Here is a 20,606-nt window from a genome sequence, read left to right as displayed (position 1 = left end):
AATATGTATTTGTGGAAAAGGCTTAGAACTAATTTTAGATTTTTTGATACACTAGATGAGGCCATTCAATCTGCTGAGATTATTAGAAAAAAATGTAATATTTTTAACCTGGAAGTTAAGTATGAGAAAAGTAGGTCATATGGCTATCCTAAAACCATCTGTAATAAAAAACAGAAACCTCTTGCTTCTGAGCTAGATGATCGCTTGTTTATCTTCAAGTCTTTAAGACCCCAGACACTATATAGCCTACCTAGAAGAAGCACACCAGTCTGTGTGACCACGAGGTGTTGAAGGTATCAGGTATCAAGCATCAAAGAACCAAAAAATCATATCATTGTAAATTAGGGTGAGTGCAGAGTAGAGACCCAAAGCCCATCTGTAGGCAACTGGAACCCCTCCCCCCCTTACAGAAGGGTCGCGGGGAAGACATGAGCCAGTCAGGTTACAGGGTAGCAACGATGAAACAGACAACTTTCCTCTACTAATCTTCCTCCCCCCACTATCATGATCCCAATTCTACCTTACAAATCTGGCTAGACCAGAGGATGTACACTAGTACAGATAGCAACTTGAAACACAGGGAATCCAGGACAGATGACCCCTTTAGGACAAGTGGTGAGAGTGGCAATACCTGAGGGGTGGAGGGAAGGTGGGGTAGAAAGGGGTAACCGATGACAAGGATCTACATATAACCTCCTCCTTGGGGGATGGACAACAGAAAAGTGGGTGAAAGGAGATGTTGAACAGCGTAAGATATGACATAATAATAATTTGTAAATTTTCAAGGGTTTATGAGGGGGAAAATGAGGAGCTAATATTAAGGGCTCAAGTAGAAAGCAAATATTTGAGAATGACGATGGCAGCAAAGGTACAAATATGCTTGACACAATGGATGGATGGATGGTGATAAGAATTGTAAGAGTCCCCATAAAATGATTAAAAACAAAACAGAAAGGCAGGAAATGAAAGAATATTGAAGTCCTCAAGAAAATAAAGACATTATACTAATCAATACAATAAAGTCTCCACACTGAACAATAATCTGTAGTAATTGGGAATGGCATGGGCAGGCGTGGGGGGTGGGGAGGAGCACAAACAGTTGCAAGCTTAAGGAGAACTGTTCAGAAATCAGTCTCTCCCATCTTCTAGAGATATCTTCTTTAGGGGAAACAACAAGACCAGAAACCCTCTCCTGTTGCTAGATACAGCAATTCAATTGTGCATTCTATTTTTCTTGTCGAGCGAGGCACATCTCATATAGTTTTAGCCAATAGGCTCTTAAAGACAGAACTCCAAAAGCATGTTGAGGAAGCCCAGCCCCAGATGCTGGTGACAAATCACGATCCCTTCCTTTATTGAGAGTGCGACGTGGGCAAAGGGCGGCTGCCTGCCATCATGTAAGGGTACACCGAGGCACAGGAGCAGTCTTTATTGCCCGGGCGGCCCCTCTGCACTGGAGTCTTGTAGTATTGTCTACTCTCAATGCTTCCTTGATCAGCTCTCTTAAATTCAGGGAAAGGAGATATTTACTTTTGATGGATTGTCTTAGTCTATTGCCTGTTACTTTAAAAACACACTCACTGTTCAATTCTGACACATAGCCACCCGAATGGACAGGGTAGGAATGCATGGCCCTGTGGCCTGTTACTTAGTGAACTATGTACTCCTCAGACACTACTCAGGCATGCAGCTATTTCTGTCCTCCACCCAAAACTCGCCCTCTTCGTATGCAATTTTCTCTTTAAAAATTATATATATCACATCTCTCTCTCTAAATATATATATATCCCTTACCATTCTATTGTAATTTTAAAACTCTTAGTCAGGTGCCTTCAAAGTAAATTGAAGGACTAGATATTTGCCCACTACCACATTTCTTGAACTACATCAATATGGAAACAATTCCCCGCATTTGGGGGAAGTGTATCTTAACCTAGAAGCTCTGAGCATCTATCCACAATCGTTTGGATAAAGTGCTCAGTGTATATTGAATTATAAGAGGTGACCAGAAAGAAGCCTGGTGGGATGGAAAGAAAAACAAACAGAAAGCAAACTGGTGTGTGAAGGTTCCAGTGGGCGATACTTCAGAAACAGAAACCAGCCTTTCTATTCTGCTCCATAGGCAGTAAGGAAGGTTTTATATAAACTCTACTACTCGTTTCTGATGTTCAAGAGTCAGAGAGAAGGTTCTCCAATGAAGAATACTGTAATAATCCACTAGGTGCAAAAGGCAAATTAGGTTCATAGGGGGCACGCTAAAGATCAGATATTCAGTCTTCGCTGCGAGAAATGTCCAGTGTAATACAACGCAAAAACCTCATTGCTGTTGAGTTGATCTCCATTCATGGTGGCCCTATAGGACAGAGTCGAACTGGCCCTGTGGGTTCTGAGACTGCATACACTTTGTTGGAGTAGAAAGTCTCACCTTTCTCCTGTAGAGCAGCTGGTGGTTTCAAACTGCTGACCTTGAGGATCACAGCCTCATATGTAACCATGACACCCCCAGGGTTTGGCAGTGTAATAAAATAATGTCCAATTGCAATTGAAGCTGTCTCAGGTATACACGGGTGGACAAAATATGTTTTCAATGTATGTTCTTTAGACACAGCCTTGTACACAAAGTACACAGTAAACTCCACATCTGTGAGCTATGTAGTTGGAGCACGTATCTTAGGTAAATATAATAGAGATGACTTTCTTTTTCACTTCAGCTTCTTCATATGAAAAAAGTATTTAGAGGTTTGCATTTGAAATGTTTAAATGATGCTGACAATCATGTTTTAAAATGTAATTCTTTGTACTGCCTGTTCACTTTTTCAGGGAAAACTCTTTGCTGTAGAAAGTCATGCTGTAGAGCCGTCTCTAAGCTATGTTCTTATTACAAAAGAGCAAAAGGCAACAAAATGATCTATTTAATAAGTGTATTTTTGAGGGGGGGGGCCTGTTTAAATAAGAAAAAACTTTAAGTAACATCTTGCTATTTTCTTTCTAAGACTTCAGAAGAATCAGCTAACACAGCAGATCAGGGCCAAAGCTCTTATCTAAAAAGAAATGCCTTACTTACATGAATAGGGAATGCGGATTTTCTGTTCCTTTATTTTAACAGCAAGAACATTTAAACCTTCTTTCAAAAGAACCACGAGAGAGACAGAGATAGAGAGACAGAGAGAGGTTGGGGCTGGACAGGAGTCAGGAGAAGAGGCAGTCTTTGGCTCCCTAAAGATCTTAATATTGAAATGTCAGAGATTTTCTTGTGTGTTATGAAAAGCGACACATTTATCTTTTGCTATTTCCTCAAAGGAGGTTGACCCAAATCCAACTGCAGTGGTGGACATTTTTTCCCCTCAAGCTTTATCAAATGGCCCCTCCAGAATCCAGCTTAAAATTAAAAGCTCCCCATACCAGAGGGAATATATGTGACTTTAATAACTGAAATGTGTTTTTACTTTCTATTACAGAGGTCAAAAGGTTTCCAAACAAACCAAATTTATCAATTATTTAGAGCTGATTTCTTCTGAAGTGGTATTTCTGAGATATTATTTGGTGGATAAATTCAATGTTCTAGGGCCAACAGCAGCGTTTTATTCATAACAAATTTTCACTAAACTGAATTTGCTGGGGCAACTTAATTTCCACTCTCGTGTTTGCACTGTAGAAATATCAACTGAAGTGTTACAGTGACTAACTAGTGAGCTTTTCTCAACACAAATTCCATAGAAGCATGCTTATTCAGCACCCCTCCCCCCCGCTTTCTGTTTATTGCTTAAGAAATGAACTGGTTTCTCTGTCTGTGGGGATTTAAAAAGGAAAAGAAAAAAATCTTTCTTCAAAACCACAGAGGAGCTTTCAAGTTAGGAAACAATACCTCAAAATATGATGTCACCTCCGTGGCCAAGGAAAATGAGATTCTTTTCAACATTTTGATTAAACCGATTTAAAAAAAAATAAAGGAGACATAGATTTGTACGCCCTGCTCATCATTCCCCCTCCCCACAATATGTGGGCCAACCCACACACATATGCATGTATGTGCTTGGAGGGCAGGATCTTCTCTTAAGAATTCTTCTGGAATCTTGATGGGCCACTTGGTTTAGGGCTCTATGTTAGGGAATTCAATAACAGTTTATAGAGCAACTGCTCTTGATTCTTAACACAGTACATAGCCCATGTAAATATTATGTTTATTATATACTAACTAAACATATATTGGGTTTCTGCCTAAAGTCTACCATTTGGTGTATGCAGAAAACATTATAGAGCAGTTCATAAATTCATTTGAAGCTGTGTTAAATGAAAGCAGCCATCCAGAAGCTGAAATTTTTTCATCTTTAAAATAGCTGCCTTTCCAGCTAGAAAGCTGTAGGCCTATTTATGGTGGTGAATGCAGCAGACCAAAGTAATCAAGGAACTATGATTTTAATGAAAGCAAATTTTGTTAAGGCTAAAGGAGGATTATATTTACCTTATCAATACGAGCTTTTATTTTATGGTTATTATTATTATTTTTCTGTAGATTCAAAAGGGGCGACGAGAACAAAAAAGCCCTTTCTTCTCTGATACCTATTAAGACTGTTCGAGATGGAAGAAACAGCAATTAGGGTTTCCAGACCGCTGCTGATAAAGACAAATGGAAAGTGAAGGAGGGAGAGAGGGAGGTGGCAAGCACAGGCAGGGAATTGACTGGCTAGCAGATTGGTCCTATGCTAGAGAACCTTTCACCTCTGAATGGCTGGCCGCCATCCAACCAGAGCCTGAGAGACCGCAAAGGAGATGCCCAATCGCTGTGTGGCCCGGGGCGGTACGTTGGTGGTCTCAGAGTGTTCGTCCAGGGATAGATAACCTCCACGAGGTTTGGCACCTGTGTGCGGACGACTGGAGGCTTGGAACGCTCTACACGTAAACGTTGTTCCCAGACCCGGTTCCTGGTGGGGTTGGGTGAATCCAACGCCAAGCATTTCATTTGCACATTTTCACTTGTTTGCTGTTCGAATCATGATCAGCCCCAAAGATACAGAAGCCTTTGATAGTCAAGGTCCCTGCTGCCATTTTGATCTCCAGATTCAAGTACTCATGCCTACTTGGATTGTAAGCAAAAATTAGAAACTAAAAAAAGAATTGTGTTGTCCTGGAAACAATATTTCTGAGGGTTGGGGGGGCGGGGAGGAAGGGGGAAGGTGCTGTTATTAAATCAATTAACCCTTTTCCCCCCTTTTTCAAGAGGGTAGGGATTTTTGTGTGCTTTGCTCACAGAAATAAGATAATCTTAATCACCTAAAGCAGTTTCTGGCACATAGTATGTCTTCAAAAAAGATAGTTGGAGCAAAGGGATCGATTCAACAACAATGATTTTGCATATCAATGAACTAAAAATCTACGCTTATTGTCTTTTCTCAAATGTTCACCACCACACTGGAATTTTAAGGCTCCTGCTGGCTATGGGTTTACTTCTTGGCCAAGGTTAGCTGCTCAGAAACCACGTGAGGGAGAAAGAAGGGACTGTGTACTCCCACAAAAAGCTACAGTCCTGGAAAGGCCGAGGGTCAGTTCTCCCCCATCCTCCGTGGCTGCTGTGAGTCAGAAGCCACTGGACGGCAGTGAGTTTGGTTTGGTCTGGATGGTACTGTTTGGGTAACCACGAAGTAGGGGGTTTAAGTTTGCTAGCTGCTCCAGAAGACAGAAGAAAGATGAGGCTCTTTGCCCCCTGAAGATTTACAACTTCCCAAACCCTTTGTAGGGCCCTTGTGAAACGGAATAGATTTGATGGCTGTGAGTTTATTTATCTATCTATTTATTTTTGTTTATTACTTACCGGCATTGATCATTGGCCCTTTGCCCCTAACCATAAGCTTTACTCTCTGAGGCAGATCCTATTTTGACTCCGTTTATGTAAAACAGTTCTTGAGAGAAGCCCAAACCAGCACTCACGGTGGTCAAGCCAAGTTCAACTCACAGTGACCTTCTTCTCGGAGAAAGGAGAACTGTTCCTTAGGGCTACAAGACTTTAAATCTTCACAGGAGCATATAGTATTTTTTTCTCTCTCCAGCAGAGTGTCAGGCGGATTCAAACCACTGACCTTGTGGTTACTAGCCCTGTGTGTAACCTACTATGCCACCAAGACAGACCTTATCAATTGCTTTAACGCCAAGTCAGTATTTGGTAAACATTATTTTCTAGAGAATCAAGTGGTAACCTGGGAAGACTTCTAAGGTCTGTTTGCTAACTTGGTATGTGTATTTACTCAGATATAAATTTTGGAGTCCCGTGGTGGCATTGCCTTATGATATTATAGCAACTGAGCCCAGAAAAATATTAATTTATGACTTACAGAGTCCAGAAGTTTAACTTGTCTCACTGTTGCCCCCTTTCCACATCATTTGAATGACTTGGTTAGAATAAAAGTCACCTGAGGATCAGAGATTTCAGTTCGACAATCTGATAACCGAAGGAGTGATCAGGGGCTGGATTTCAGTGCTCTTAAAATAGCATATGACTGGGAACCTCCTTTTCCCATAGTGGAGTTTCTCAGTGCCTACAATCACCCAATGCTTGACTTTTGAGGTATGAACCGAGATCGAAGGTAATGAAATTTGTTCTCACCCTAGACTGCTCTTGAACCTGTGAGAGATAACCGTGTGCGGAGTGTGGCTCGGACATGTACTTTGGGAATTTCAGTATAAGGGCAAGAATTTGGATCAACTTGAATCTTTTTTCTTTGCTTTTAGCAGAAAAAATGTACACTCAAATAAAGTCAACGAGGGATTGAGGCCCCAGCTTGGTTTCTGAACCTACCAAACCAAAATACCAAACTCTCTGCCATCAAGTTGATGCCAACTTATAGCAACCTTATGGGACAGAGTAAAAGTACGCTGGTGAGTTTTGGAGGCTGTAACCCTTTACAGGAGTAGAAAGCCACATCTTTCTCTTGGTGGTTCTTTCAGTTGGTGCTTTTTGAACTGCCAACCACTATACCATCAGAGCTCCTCTGAACCAGCGAAGCTCTGTTGCTGAGCACACATTAAAGGAAGAAATTCCAAGCATAGCTACCAACCACGCCAAAGCTCCCCCCCCCCCAGTCTATTCTTGGGAGCAGGGGATCTGAGAAGTCCTTTTTCCATATTGTTACCAACACATCAGGCAATAGCATTAGGTACTCTATGTGAGCACTGATTGAACACAACAACACCAACAAAGAGAAAGCGGTTGCCACACAGTGGATTCTGACTCGTGGTCCGAGTGGCCCTACCCTCTGCAGGGCTTCCAAGGAAGGGTTTTTAGAAGTAGATGGTTTATCTCTATTTCTCTCTCTTATTTATTTATTTAGTTATTTGTTTTATCCTGAAGCATCTCTGAATGGACTTGAACCTCTAGTCTTTCAGGTAGAAACTGAATAGATGGACCTTTTACATCATCCAGGAACTCCAAGTACTGACACCACTATTTTATCTTCCCCTTGTCTAGCTCCCACATCCAACACTGTCGTCTCCAGTAGAAATCAGCAGCAAAAGTAGAACCTCAAAATGTATGGCTTTCCTAAGGTCTTGTCTGTCTTTCTTTACAGGGTGAGCTCAATTAATTCTTATTTGCAGACTTGATTCTCGCTAAGGAAGGAGAGGAGCCTATAAGACTATGGTTAAACCAGGCTATTTGCCAAGCGGGGGGGAAAAAAGAAAAGAAACAAACCAGGTATGGATCAATTCATGTGGCATTTGAATGTAATAGAACATGGCACCATGTGAGGAAAAAAATTGAGATATCAGCATTTTGTAATGATGCTAATCATTTTTACTATTAGAGTTAATGTAATTTTCCACTTAAAAACAGTTTTCCTAAGTACAGAAAAGTCAATAATTTGTGGCCAATTGGGTTTAAAAATCATCTTTCGTTGTCTAATCAATATATAATTAGCCAATTAGCATACTTGTGGCCCAGCATGAATAACACTTACTCACATATTACACCCCCCTTCTGTCCTTTGCAGAATCCTCTTTCTTTCTCAGTGTCTCTCTCTCTCTCTCTCTCTCTCTCTCTCTCTCTCTCTCTCTCTCTCTCACACACACACACACACACACACACACACTGTCAGGATAAATGCATTGTCACACACACACTAGCATATATATAATGTTTCACAGGAGCATAGAGAGCCCATGAATGTGTAAAATGTTTACAAAAATGATCTCCATTGATGTGAATTCTTATTCCCTATTTTGTTTTCTAGTCCCTGGGTGCAGCAGACAGTTAATATGCTCATCTACTAACCAAAAGGTTGAAGGTTTGAGTCCATGTAGAAATGCCTCAGAATAAAACTTGGTGATGCATCTCTGAGAAACCAGTCATTGAAAATCTTGTGAGGCAAATTTCTACACTGACACACTTGGGGTTTCCATGGGCTGGATCTGACTCAATGACTTCAGGTTAGTTTGTTCTCAGGTCCAACTTACCGATTGAATTTTAAATATTTATAATGTGGAAAGATAATACCTTCAGTGTGGAATTTCAACTGGTTTATGAAAGTTTCTCAGTGAATATTATAGTTTATTTGGATTCAATTTTTACTGAGAAATATTTTACCCAGTTGTCATGATTATCTTAACATTGAGACAAGTAGGTACTAGATTAATCCAAATGTTTTTAGACACAAGCTCATAACTTACAGAGAAAAGTGTTGATTTCATTTGCAATACAGAACTAGTAAGCCATTCAGCTTTGTAAGACTTAGACGGTAGAAACCCCAAATAGTTGTCTTTCTCCACAGATGCCAGTAAAGGCCTTGTGTCATTCTCCCTTCTGTGTGTTCTTTAAAAGCAGTGCTTGCAGTTCTGAGGTGGTGTGTCTTTCACTCTTGTCAATCCTTGCAGGCTATATACACCATTAATTTAAAAGCAAAACAGAAACTCAACTGAACAACTTAGGGTGGAATTGAAACACAGTTCCTCTAGGACCACAGCCTGTATACACATTTGGCATGCTTGGATGCAACCTTTACTTAGGTGACTCAAAAGGAATGAGTTGTTTTTATTCTATTTCATTGGGGACATTTTCTAGACTTATTCCTTACTTATCAACATGGTTGGTTCCAAAGACCAGGCCACTATGTAACAATTGGTATTATGTAAAAATTGAAGATGACCACATCAGATCACATAATGGAGGGCGACTACGTAATTGTCAAAACATTGAGAATCATGGCCCCATCAAATTGTCATGTAACCTCGCTATTGTAGCTAATGTGACTTTCACCTTCTATCTTGCACCTCAGGGTACATTACTGTCAGATGTTTTCCAGTAATATGCAAAATAGTGGAATAGTATTTTACTATTGCATCTATTCTATTTTTACTATTGTGTCTTCTCACCATACTTATCAATCTGTATGCTAAGAAAATCACCAGAGAAGCTCCCTTATATAAAAAAAGCGGCATCAAGAGTGGAGGAAGACTTATTAACACCCTGCGATAGCAGACAACAAAACTTTGCTTGCTGAAAGCAAAGTAGACTTGACACACTTGCTGATGAAGATCAAGGATTGCAGCCTTCAGTATGGAGCACAACACTGTTAAGAAGCCCAAAAATCTCACAACTGGACCAATAGACACTATCATGATAAATGGACAAAAGGTCGAAGGTATCAATGATTTTATCTTGCTTATGTCTGTAATCAATGCTCCTGGAAGCAGCATCCCTGAGGACGATATTCCTGCTCAGAGCAGTCAATGCACAGAGAGGACCATAGGGCTGGTCTCCCCTCACTGATTCATAGTGGTATGGGGACAACATTGGAGACAGTGCAGGAATTCTGCCTGATCTGACCCCAGCATATGGGGTAAAACATGAAGGGCACTGCAGCAGCGCAGAAAGGGGAGCAAAGCAACGAAGCCCCGAGGAATACCAAAAGCAGACTTTGGGAGCAGGATGTGACACCTCATCAGACTCAATCAGAAAACATTCATAAAGGTCAACAGATAGACCTGGAATTATTTATAGGCATTTCTTTCTTTCTTCCCCCTTCCCCCATGTTTATCTAGATAAGCTAGGCTGGACAAACTATCCTAAGGAAAAAAACAATAGGATCGAGTGTTCCGGGGGGACATAGGAGAGGGGGAGGTGGGGGAAAGGAAGTGGGAAGCCAACAAATCCAGACACAGGGAACAACAAGTGATCTAAAAATATGGTGATGGGGGAATAGGATGCCTGGTGGGGCTTGACCAAGTACAAGTAGCCAAGAGGAATTAGTGTGAGCCAAATGAAGGTAGAACATGATAGTGGAGACAGGAGGAAAGTAAAAGGGAATAGAGTAAAGAACTAGGGAATAGAACTAGGAGGCAAATGACATTTATAGAGGTATGAATGTAGGTACGTATATATTTAAATATATTTACATGTAATAATAGGGGCATAGTTCTATGTACGTATATGCTAACTAATAAGGTATCAGATGGACATTGGACCTCTACTCAAGTCCTCCCTCAATGCAAGAACACTTTGTTCTAATAACCTGCCTTTCTGTGATGCTCACCTTCCCAAAAAGATCACTGAAGACAAAATGGGTGCATAAGCAAATGAAGAAAGCTGATGATGCCTGGATATCAAAATATATAGTGTCTGAGGTCTTAAAGGTTTGAAGATAAAGAAGGAGCTGCAAAGCTCATATGGAATAAGCATACCAGAATGTGTGATAATGAGGTGTAGATAGGATCAGGTATCAAGCATCAGAAGACCCAGAACAAACAATCATATTGATGCGAATGAGGGGTGGGGGGCGGAGTCGAGACCTAAAGCCCATCTGTAGACAATTGGACATCACCTCACAGAAGGGTCCCAAGGAAGGGACAAGCCAACCAGGGTGCAGTATAGCACCGATGGAACACACAACATTCCTCTAGTTCTTTAATGTTTCTGTGCCTATACTATCATGACCCAATTCTACCTTACAAATCCGGGTAGATCAAAGCAGGTCCACTGGTACAGATAAGAGCTTTCAACACAGGGAATCCAGGACAGATAAACCCCTCAGGAAAAAATAATGGGAGTAGTGATGCCAGGAGGGTCTGGAGAAGGTGGGGAGAAAAGGGGAACCAATCACAATGATTGATGTATAACAGCACCCCCCCCCCCAAGAGGAATGAACAACTGAAACATGGGTGAAGGGAGATAGTAGTCTGTGTGAGATATTATCAAGGGTTCATGAGTGAGTGAAGGTGAGGGAGGGAGGGAGGGAGGAAAACGATGAGGAGCTGATACCAAGGGCTCAAGTAGAAAGAAAAAAATTTTTTAATAAGATGACAACATATGTACAAATGTGCTTGACACAATGGTTGTATGGATTGTTATAAGAACCCCCAATAAAATGATAAAAAAGAGTTGAATTGCATTAGGGAAATCTGTTGCACAAGATCTCTTTAGATGGTTGAAAGCAAAGATGTTACTTTGAGGACTAAGCTGTGCCTGACCCGAGTCATGGTATTTTCAACTGTCCCTTATGCATGTGAAAGTTGAACATTGAATAAGGAAATCTGAAGAATCAATGCCTTTCATTTGTGTTGCTGGAGAAGAATATTGAAAGTACTATGGATTGCTAAAAGGATCGGTGTTGGAAGAAGTATGGCCAGAGTGCTCCTCAGAGGTGAGGATTGTGAGACTCCATCTCACATACTTTGGACATGTTGTCAGGAGAGACTGGTTCCCAGGGAAGTACATCATGTCTGGTAAAGTAGAGGGGCAGCAAAGGAGAGGAAGGCCCCCACTGAGATAAACTGACAATGTAGCTGCAACAGTGGGCTCGCGTATGGAAACAATTCTGAGAAGGGCACAGGCCAGGCTGTTTTTTGTTTTATGTGTTTGATTGCCATGGGTCAGATTCCGCTCACCGGACTTAACAAAAACAACATCTTAACTGGGAATGGAGGAACCCTAGGGTATGGCAGCTACACATTGGACTGCTAACCAAAAGGTCAATAGTTTGAAACCCGCAGTTACTCTATGGGAGAAAGATGAAGCTTTCTAGTACTGTAAAGAGTTAATAGTCTGAAACCCACAGGGACAATTGTACCCTGTCCTGTAGTTCACTGTGATTTGTGAACTCAATGGCAACGACTTGGGTGTTTGTTTTGGCAAATGAGAAATTAGCCCTAGTAGTGCAGTTGGTTACATATTGACCTGTAATTGTGAGGTTGGCACTTTGAACCTATCAGATGCTCTGAGGGAGAAAGCTGAAGCTATCTGCTCCATTAATGATTTACAGCCTCAGAAAACCCTGAAAGTAGTTCGACTCTGCCTTCTAGGGCCTCCAGGAAGGAGAATCCACTCAATGGCAGTAGGTTTAGGTTTGTTTGGCAAATGGGAAATGTCGGATACTGAGATTGTCAGTAAGTGAGGAGTCTAATGAGCTCAGCATTATCACAGTGACTGTCATGTACTGAGTCCCCTGTGCTTGTTAGACTTCTGTGCAAGTAGAACAGGATTCACTGTCCACTACATCAGTGCCCTCTTCCCACCTCTATGAAGGAGTTGCTGTTGATTGGTCCTATTGCAGAACAGTATTTTGCTGGGATTTGAGTAGATAAGACCACTATGAGTTTAATTTCAGATCCATAGATTTATTTCTGATGCTCTGTCTTTATTTTTGTCCTCTGTTTATAGAAAGAGTAGTCAGGTGCCAGGTCTACTTTTTCCAACAACCTCTTCTCCTATAGCAGTGGTTCTCAACTTTCTGAATGCTGCTACCCTGTAATACAGTTCCTCATGTTGAGGTGATTCCCCAACCATAACAGTATTTTCGTTGTTACTTTGTAACTGTACTTTTGCTACTGTTAGTAATTGGGGGACCCCTGTGAAAGGGTCATTCAACCCCCAAAGGGGTTGCCACCACACGTTGAGAACCACTTCCCTATAGCATTACAGATACGCACACACACACATCAACTTCTGCCTTCCTGTGGCTGAAGAATTTTGCAGTTAGGGTTAGCTCTGTCTTCTCTTAAGTGTTTTCAGCAGCTCTCTACTTGGATGTGGGTCAATCCCCTAAACTGGTTTTAAGGTCTTGCTACCGCTCCAGAAATTGCTTATGAGAAAGCACTGCCCTGGGATTTATGCATAAGTCTGACTCTGATGGAGAGTTACTTTAATTTTATTTGCTGATTCCATTCAGCATATCTTCTTCTCAGGGACATGGGTGAAAGAGTTGCTGTGTTTTGGGGTATGACTCAGGTATTCTTGGGGCCCGTCATCTAGTATTGATAAAAACTCAGCATAGCCTTCATCAGCTCATTCTCTTTCCTACCCCCTGATGGTCCTGTAGGAGGTAGAAACCGCATTTGACAGGTGAGGAAATCAAAGCTCAAGATTTGCTCAAGACCCTTGCCTTAGTTCCAAGTGCTGCCATAGCAAAGTAGATCACCAGTGGGCATCTTTCAAGGGCAAATACTTATTTTCTCCCAGTGATCACAATTCAGGAAGCTCACAGCCCAAATCAGGGTCTTGGCCATTCCTTCTGTCAATCTCTTTCTGAATTGCACATGACTGCTTACAATCCTTGGCATATTTTTGCTTTTAGAGGTCCCTCAGAGCCATCTCTTACCCTTCTCTGTGTTGCTTTTGTTGATATTGCTTTTTAAAAAAGACATCGCACAGAAGTAATTAGAGTTAGTCCTGGTGGCATAGTGGTTACACGTTGGGCTGCTAACCACAAAGTCAGCAGTTTGAAACCACCAGCCTCTCTGTGGGAGAAAGACAGGGCTTCCTCTCCTCAAAAGAGTGACAGTCTCAGAAACCCACGGAGCAGTTTTGTCCGGTCTTTTGGGCCTTTATGGGTTGGAATCCACTCAATGGCAGTGAGTTTTCTTTGTGTGTGTATGATATCTGGTCTAATGACATTAGCATGACAAACACAGTCCCCTACTGGCAAACAAGGTCATAATTTTAATTACAATGGTTAGAACGTCTACCCAAATTATTATTGAGGGGCACAATTCAGCCCATACTAATCCCCTAAATGGGAAAATAGAAAATAACATAAGAAATAAAATTAGAAATAAAATCGTAGTATTTATTAGTACAGTGAAGACAATAAAGCCGGATAGGAACAGAGCCAGTGATGTGTGCATGGGGTATTTAGTTTAGTTGAATAGGGAAAGCTTAGGAACACATGAAAAAAGAATTATTCAGGCTCTCAGTTAAATCTAACCTGTCTGTGTAGACATCACATGGAACTGCCTGATCTCTTAGCACCATGATTTAAGCAGAGTGGTTCAAGCCAGAACGATTTCTAAAGCGTTTCATCTACCGACAGAACAAGCTATGCTTTCAATAAGAAAACAAACAAACAAACAAACAAACAAACCCAACAACTTTTTCACCATGTATTCTTATATTCTTGTGAACTAAAAATTAAGACTGCACTTACACGGGCTGAAACAAAGTGTGTAATTTAACCAAGATGTTCTTTGCCCAAATGTAGCGCCATGTCAAAGACCAATGAAGAACATAGCAGAAGCCAGTGAAAGCCCCCCGCATGGCAGGATGTGCGAATGTTTAGGGCAGGGGCAGTTTCAAAGGCTGTTTGGATATATTTTGCACACTTTCTTTGCACCCTTTCTTGCTAGCTCATTTGGGGCCTTTCTGTAAAGTAGAAAAGCATGCTTTTGTTTTCTCCAGAGTTCATGGGGTGATGAACCAAGGGCGGGCTGTATTTCAGCTTTCTCTTCCCCCTCAACCTGGGGCTCTTGTACAGAACATAGAATGTACAGCACTCTGATTGCCATCACCTTTCAGGCAATAGTGACAATTCTTTGCATTGCTCTGACACATTAAAGCACTTGGACCAATATATTTCATTTGTTTCCAAAACAATCCTGAGTGATGAATGGTCAAAGACCACCATGTTTATTTGATAGTTAACAGGCCAAGGCACAGAGAGGTGAAGTGACTTCTCCAAATCCACCCAGATTATTATATATCGCTGAACTGGGGGCTCTTTGACCCTTGACCTATTCTTTCTGTAGCCTGGTTCATGCCAGAAACATTCGTGCATTTATTCTTTTTTTTGAATTTTTAAAAGATCATCTTACAGCTCTTATACCAATCCATGTATCAGTTGTATCAAGCATATTTGTATATATGTTGCCGTCATTATTTTCTAAACATTTGCTTTCTATTGGAGCCCCTGGTATCAACTCCTCCTTTTCCCTCCCTTCTCCCCGCGAGACCCCTTGATAAATCATGAATTGTTATTATTTTTATTCTTTTAGTCCTTAATCATTCAAAATTGCCAAGTCCTTGAGGGAAGGGCCCTCTCCTCATTCATATATGTGTTCCACAACATTATCTCATTATTCGACACATATTAAGTCTCCCATGCCAGGAGTTCTGGTGGCGCAGTGCTTAAGGGCTTGCTGCCAACCAGAACCAGAAGGCTGGTGGTCTGGATCCTCCAGCGGCTTTGCTAGAGAAAGATGTGAAGATAGGGAGGCTTCATCCTTGGAATTCTTAGGGGACAGTTGTATTCTCTCTGATAGGGTGAATAGGAGGCGGAATCGACTCGCTGGTAATGCGCTTTCATTTTGTTTTTAAGTCTACAATGCAAGTTTGCTCCACGACTTTGACTAAGCCATTGCAGACTTGCTCTGGTATCATTGCTAAGTGCCTCGAGTTGAGGCCAACACATTGTAATCTCACATGACAGAATGGAATTGCCCCACAGGGGTTTCAAAGCTTCAGTATTTACAGAACAGATGGCTGGGCCCTTCCACCATTGGAAGTGATGTATGGGTTTGAACTCCCCACCTCACAGTCAGTGGCAGAACTATTAACCATTGTCACACCAGGGCTCCATGTGCTGTGGATACATGACTTGACTGAAATGACAACCGCAACATTTCTCCATTTTATTTGACAGTCACAACTGTAGGCGTGGTCAGCCTCAAGCAGGTCCACTGTTTTTATTCCAGAAGCTGGTTTGCAGACGCTTTGGTCAAAGCTCTGTAGAGAGAAGGCAGGTGAAAACGAAGCCTGCTAAACAGGCAGGTGCAGGTTTGTGAGGCTGCTCTGAGAGTAAGGAGTGTCCACCTTCAGAACATTGATGATGTGGAAAGGGATGACGCTGCAGATACAGGTGTCTGAGAACCCGAGCTCCTTACATAGAAGCTGTATGAGCATGGAGGCTTTCAGCAGCAGCACCCCCGCCCCCCTGTTTGCTGTCGGATAGTTCACCTGTAAATTCTGCCAGGTCCTCCAGGGAAAGGAAAAATAGCCTTGGGAGGGGGCGGGGCTCAGGATAAACCTGATCCCACCTTTTCCACCTGCCATTTGTTGGGTTATCAATAATGTACAGTTGTCTGATTTGGAGGCTCCAAGAGAAGGAGACTTGGCTTCTTCAGCAATCTGAGTCTCCTGAAGATGCTCATGAGATTTTGGCTGAAGCATCCAAAATTTGTCAGCAAAAGGGGAGCAGCACATCCCCATAAAACTGAGCAGCCTTTTGTGAATAACTGGCAGGCAAAATAATGGGAATCACACCCACATTTATTTTCCATAGGTCTAAAAATATGGGGAACCAGTGCGTTACTCTGGTGCAGATCATAAGAATGTCATAATTGAATGATCTCTAAACGGCATTATGCAAAGGAACATTGAACAAATGCAGCTGAATGCTCTTCTATTGGATTCTTTTCTTTCTCACAATTAAATGTCATTATGAGGGATTCTACCCTATTTTATACGTAATCAGGACTTGTAAAGTCTCAATATAAACAACATTTTTATTTGATCAGAGTTCATTATGAGAAGCATCTACTGTATAGAAAAATGCCTGAAATTACCCTCTGGAAGTCGGAATTTACTAAGCGGCAGGGAAAGAATGGCTGCCTTGCCAACCAAGCATACCTTTGCAATCTGGTGCGTTTCCGTCGGTGGCCTTGTGTGGGGCTTATACACCGCTGGAATCAATTTCTTTTAAAAACACGTTTTTCAGAAACTTATTACGCACTTTAGAGATATATTATATACCTTCAGCGGCAAAAGAAGAAAAATTACAGGTGCAAAAGCAGCCCATTTTTCTAGCAGCTGAAAATGATGCTGTGTACTAGTCACAGGGGAACAGTAAAAATTACACTCCGACAGCAACAGGGCAGAAGCCCACAAAGCCACAGCCGAGCGAGTGGCACGGCCAGGGAGTGCGCTAATAAATCAAGATAATTCTCTGCCTGCCTTGAACTTAGACCCGGCTACAATTCACTGGTACAGCTAGGAAGAAGGGGGGAAAAAAGTCTGTTAGTGGAATTGAGCTTTACTGGGGGGACGTGATTAGTCACTGGGCAGATTGAGCCTCGATTGCATCTAAATGGTCCACTTTATGAACCATTTATCTTCTGCTCAGACCATTTTCATTACACCAAAAACTGATGCTGAGCCACCAGCTGTAAGATACAGCCTGGTGAAAATTAATAACCTTTTTTTTCCCTCTCCCCCTTCTGCAGGACTCCTGCATATGTGAGCAGGAGCATTTATCCCTGTTTCGTTGCTATTTGCATCCCAGCATCCCTGGCAGTCTTTCAATTTTCTCAAGTCTCTTAGCCTTTGCCCCCTGTTTCGCTTTTGCAACACAAACAATCCATCCTGTGCATTTAAAATTCTCTTAGCGCCCTGACATCACGATATAGCCTTAGAGCAGGGAGCATTTTGCACAGAAAGGGCTCTTATTAATTCCTCTGTCCTGCTTTCCTGCTAAAATATAGGGATCTTGAGATTACTGCTGGGTCCCTTAAAGACCATTTAGAGCTGTGCAATTTAAAAAAGGAGACCTTTATTAATACCTGCTTAGGCTACTGACTGCGGGGAGGGCAAGGCAGGTCTGGCTGTGATGGAAGATAGTCTCTTAGAGAAGCAGTGTCACGTGACCGATAATTCACGAGCAGCCTATTGAGCCTTGCGTAGCCACTGAGATATATGCTGATATGATTACAATAACATACAATGAAATTATGGAGTATTAATGGTGCTTAACCACTGTCAGGCATTAAGCCGAATTAACACGAGCCTTTTATTTTCTTCTTCTTCTGAGCGGACATAGTTTTGATAGGGCTGGTTATGGATTTGGCTATCTAAGGACGCTCATTGTAGTATTCATTAGGGTACAACGAGCCCAGACTGTGTTGTTTTGGCATGTTTCTGTGTGGGGCCACATGTTTGCTGAGAAGTGTGAAGTTCGTCGCATTGGCCCTGAAGTGGTGGGAAGCCTACTGAGCTCTGCTTCCTCTTTCCTTCTTGTTCCTGTTCCTCTTCTTCTTGTTCGTCCTCCTCCTCTTCTTCCTCTTCTTTTCTCCCCTCTTGTGAAGCATATCCCAATTATTTTGATAACCTGTCTTCTTAAGCCATCAGAGATATACTATGTCTGCAGGAAGATTTGGTGATTAAGAAAAAAAATCTCTAAAATGATTTATTTTATAGAGGACTGTAAAGTTCTATTAGACCAAAGGTGCAATAGGAAACTCTGTTCTCTTTCCTGTCTGTGACTCTGTGAGGCTTTGTAGCTTTTTCTTCAATATATGCCACATATTTGGAAAGGAAGAGGCTGCAGGGGAGCCTGGCTGCTAAGGGAAATGTTAGCAGCTTGAACCCACCTAATGGATCCTCAGGAGAAAGGCCTGTCGAACTGGTCCCATAAAGATTATTGCAGGGCTGGATAGGGCAGAAGTTGCACACTGGTACATATGGGGGCTGGAGGCACAGGGAATCCACGGTGGACGATATCTTCAGGACCAAGGGTGTGAGGGGCGATGCTGGGAGAGTGGAGGGTGAGTGGGTTGGAAAGGGGGAACTGATTACTAGGATCCACATGTGACCTCCTCCCTGGGAGATGGACGGCAGAAAAGGGGGCGGGGGGGAGGGAGACTCCAGATAGGGCAAGATATGACAAAATAACAATGTATAAATTACCAAGGGCACATGAGGGAGGGGGAAGCAGGGAGGGAGGGGAAAAAAAAGAGGACCTGATGCAGAGGGCTTAAGTGGAGAGCAAATGCTTTGAGAAAGATTGGGGCAGGGAATGTGCAGATGTGCTTTATACAATTGATGTATGTATATATGTGGATTATGATAAGAGTTGTATGAGCCCCTAATAAAATGTAAAAAAAGAAAAGATTATTGCCTAGAAAATCCTATGGGCAGTTTTACTCTGTCGCATGGGGTGGCTATGGGCCAGAAGTGACTTGGCAGCACCCAAGAACAGCAACAATATTCGAAATTGGAGAAAAATTGACTTCTTCCTCTTCATTATCATTTTTCAACCTTTCCTTTCCATGGCAGCCTGCATTTAGTCATGAAGTAGATTAGGTATTGGGGAGGGGCACCGAATTAGGTTCTTCTGTCACAACAGGATGCTCAGCAAAGGGATTTTTCGGATGGACTGTGTGGTGATGGGGGCTTCAGGTCAACTTGAGTCGCCGAGTGAAGTAGAGATAGACAGCCCAGTGTCTGGAGCATGATTGAGGCTTTCTCCAAGCAGGTGTGTGCATTTGACTCTGAGAAGTCAGCTCCGTCACATGGCTATCTGCTCCTTCCAGATGAGGCCCAGCCATGCCTGTCTCTGCAGCTGCCTTGAGCCAGGGTTGATCTGCATCAATTGCTGCAGTGGCCAAGTGGAGCTGATGATCTGTGTCCATTTATTTTGTCTGGATGTGGTCTCGATCGACCAGCTGGGTGTGCGGCCTGTCTGCCTAACACCTGTTAACTGTCAATGGGCCATACGTAGCCAGGCACATCGCAGACTTGGGAAAGCTCAAGGGCATGAAGCAAATTCTTTGGGGACACAGATTTTAGACAGGATGGCTAGGGGCTCTAATGAACCTAGTCTCACCAGTCTTCTCTTTTGTAAACTTCTGACTGAAAGGACAATGACTATCATCAACTAAAATCATTTTGGCCCAAGAACCAAGAATAGGTTAAGTAGTAGTGTCTCCAGGTGAGTCCAGACAGTCCAGAAGGGACACCTATTCGGGAAATGCCTTCGTGTCACTCTTCACAGGCACATCTCCTTATAAGTTTGGATATTAAAATCATGCAGTTACTGAGATCTAGCCATTCCCCACATATGGAGATGGTTAGGTTTCAAAAACGGTAATTTGAAAATGGAGGACGCACTCATTGGATCATAGAAGAAAGGGTGATTGCATCACTATACAGCTGCCAAAGTATATCGTTCCACGACTTCCAAACCCCTGGGGACCATGACCTAGCCACGCTGATACATCACCACCACAGCCAGTGTTGTGCTTGTTCAGTGTTCATTACTGGCAGACAATAAGCAGAAAATAGTTAGATAGTCTATTTTTAAACTACTGTCATAAATTAATAATGATATAGAGGGAAATAGTCAATAGGCAAAGAATAAATGTAATCTATAATTTGTATGTGGAATTTGTAACTCTAATCTGTATGTAGATTTGTAAATCAACATTTCAGAAACAGTGGGGTTTAAGAAATTTTTTTATGGTAATGATGCTCTCTCCTAACATGCACAATGGAAAATTTCTACCTGTGTCAGATGAAATCAGCAGAATACAGGGCCATTATAAACAAGGACTAGGTCAATGACTTCACAGAAGATACCAAA

The sequence above is a fragment of the Tenrec ecaudatus genome, chromosome 11, assembly GCF_050624435.1.
Source record: "Tenrec ecaudatus isolate mTenEca1 chromosome 11, mTenEca1.hap1, whole genome shotgun sequence".
Classification (NCBI taxonomy): domain Eukaryota; kingdom Metazoa; phylum Chordata; class Mammalia; order Afrosoricida; family Tenrecidae; genus Tenrec; species Tenrec ecaudatus.
Note: the sequence above shows the minus strand (reverse complement) of the source record.